Genomic DNA, 2439 nt, shown 5'->3' with positions numbered 1-2439 from the left:
GAGAGTCCTGTTGCCCTCAAGCCTTGATCCTTTGCCTGGCCCTGCAGGGGTCGAGAGAACTCAGCGCCTGCCATTCCGCTCGCCTTCTTCCACAGCCGGTTGGAGCAGCTTTGGTCCTGGAGGTCTCTGGGCTGAGGCTGTGGCAGCTCCTAGGGCTCCATCACTTCCGCGGACGGAGACTTCAGGAATCCTCTGAGGAAATTCAAGCTAGGAAAACAGAGCATTGGAAAAACATCCTTGATCACCAGATTCATGTATGACAGTGTTGACAACACTTATCAGGCAACAATTCGCATTGACTTTTTATCAAAAAACCATGTACTTGGAGGATCGAACAGTATGATTGCAATTATGGGACACAGAGGTCAAGAGCGGTTCAGGAGCTTGATTCCTAGCTACATTCGTGACTTCACTATGGCAGTCATTTTTTTATGATATCACAAATGTTAACTCATTCCAGCAAACTACAAAATGGATTGATGATGTCAGAACAGAAAGTGGAAGTGATGTTATCATCATGCTAGTAGGAAATAAAACAGATCTTGCTGACAAGAGGCAAGTTTCAATTGAGGAAGGAGAGAGGAAAGCCAAAGAGCTGAATGTTAATTTCATTGAAACCAGAGCAAAAGCAGGATACAATAAAGCAGCTCTTCCGACCTGTAGCAGCAGGCTTTGCCTGGAATGGAAAGCACACAAGACAGAAGCAGAGAAGACATGATTGACATTAAAGTGGAAAAGCCTCAGGAGCAACCAGTCTGTGAAGGAGGCTGTTCCTGCTAATCTCTCATGGCATCTTCAACCCTTCTCCAGAAACTCATTGCTTTGGCTCCGTTACTCTGTACTCTTTCATTGATTGCAGTGTGACTATTGGCTTGAACAATTTCCCTTTAGTAATAACGTATTGCAATTCATCATTGCTGCCTGTTTTGTGGAGATGATCTATTAGCTTCAGAAGCACAAAAATATCAGTGTCTTCATTATTTATATTTTAAAAAAGCCAAAAGATTCCAGCATATTCCAGTGATAACCTTAAAGATCAGATACATTTTCTTCACATTTTTTCTTTTTTAATGTTATGATAACATACTTTAAAATGATGGAAATCTCAACATTATGAGCATGGCTTGGTTAAGGAGTAGTATGTTCTCAGCAACATTTACCTACCTACTTGATCTTTACCTGCTTTTCTCACCTCTCTCTTATATTCATTCCCTATTCTCACCCTCCCACAAAACAAACAGGAGGTGGCAAATCCATTGGAATTATCCTTTACAGATAACCACTTGCTCTAGGCCAAGATGTCCAAAATTATTCTTGAGCACTGATATAAATTATGTTTTGACCTTCTTTGAGGTCAAAACATAGCTTTCATGGTGGTCAATGCTTAAATGAGGAAAGGGTTCTGGTGTATCCTCAAAATGAGTCCTAATGAACATACGTGAGTACTTACAAATAGATGAGCATAAAATTTATTTCTGACCAAGACAAATGACCCTTTCACATGTACTTTATTAGACTCTGGGAGAAAAAAAATAACCAAGTGCTTCAGAATAGGTTTTCAATGTTTAATTATTCATCATAAAATCAGTTCCAATTAACTCTTTCTCCCAAGGTTTTTAAAATTGTTGATATAGCTATTGTTTGTTTTAAAACAAAAAATTCCACCACCACCCTTTTAAGTAACAGATTTTGCTTGTATTTTCTGTCTTTTAAAAAATGTTATGCAGGGCTGGGGATGTGGCTCAAGCGGTGGCGCGCTCGCCTGTCATGCATGCGGCCAAGGTTCGATTCTCAGCACCACATACAAACAAAGATGTTGTGTCCGGCGAAAACTAAAATAAATAAATATTTTTAAAAAATTAAAAAATGCTATGCAGGCAAGGCATTGAAAAAATCAATTTCCTTTAAGAAACAGTAGAAGAATTTAAATTTGATGACTTGATCAAAACTATGACAAATAGAAATAATGATATCTAAAGCTTACCCACAATAGAACCCTCACAGAATAGCAAAGACCCTACTCTGAACATTTGAAGTCAAAATTAAAATGGAAATAATTTTTGTAAGCCCCTAGAGGCAGATAAGAACATTGAAAAGGGAAAGGAGAAAATGGAAATAAAAGTCAATATTATGCAGATTTATGCCTTATGTTTTAGCATTCTTTAAAAAATGTTGGGTCTTTCAAGCTGGTTTTGCTTTTTATTAGATCTGTGTAGTTTGGTTAATTAACCAGTGATTTAGTTTTATATTTAAGCTACAATTAATCTTTTTTTCCTTTTGTTATATTTATTTCTTTGCCTTTTTTAACTTTGAATTTTTAGATATTTTGATGAATCATTTTAGAGCTTCATCACCATGGCAATATGTATTTTCCTTGAAACACTGCAAGCAAATATATTAGTAGTGCACCCTTTTAATCTATACTAGTTATTGTGAGAT

At 37.0% G+C, this 2439-nt stretch overlaps 1 pseudogene; it reads left to right on the top strand.

The window, feature by feature from the left end:
* Window positions 1–252: 252 nt before the first annotated feature.
* LOC144257312 (ras-related protein Rab-6A pseudogene) lies at window positions 253–780 on the top strand (annotated as a pseudogene).
* The last annotated feature ends 1659 nt before the right edge of the window (window positions 781–2439 follow it).

This window comes from Urocitellus parryii, chromosome 10 (assembly GCF_045843805.1).
Source record: "Urocitellus parryii isolate mUroPar1 chromosome 10, mUroPar1.hap1, whole genome shotgun sequence".
In the NCBI taxonomy this organism is placed as follows: domain Eukaryota; kingdom Metazoa; phylum Chordata; class Mammalia; order Rodentia; family Sciuridae; genus Urocitellus; species Urocitellus parryii.
Note: the sequence above shows the minus strand (reverse complement) of the source record. Positions and strands in the feature narration are given on the sequence as shown.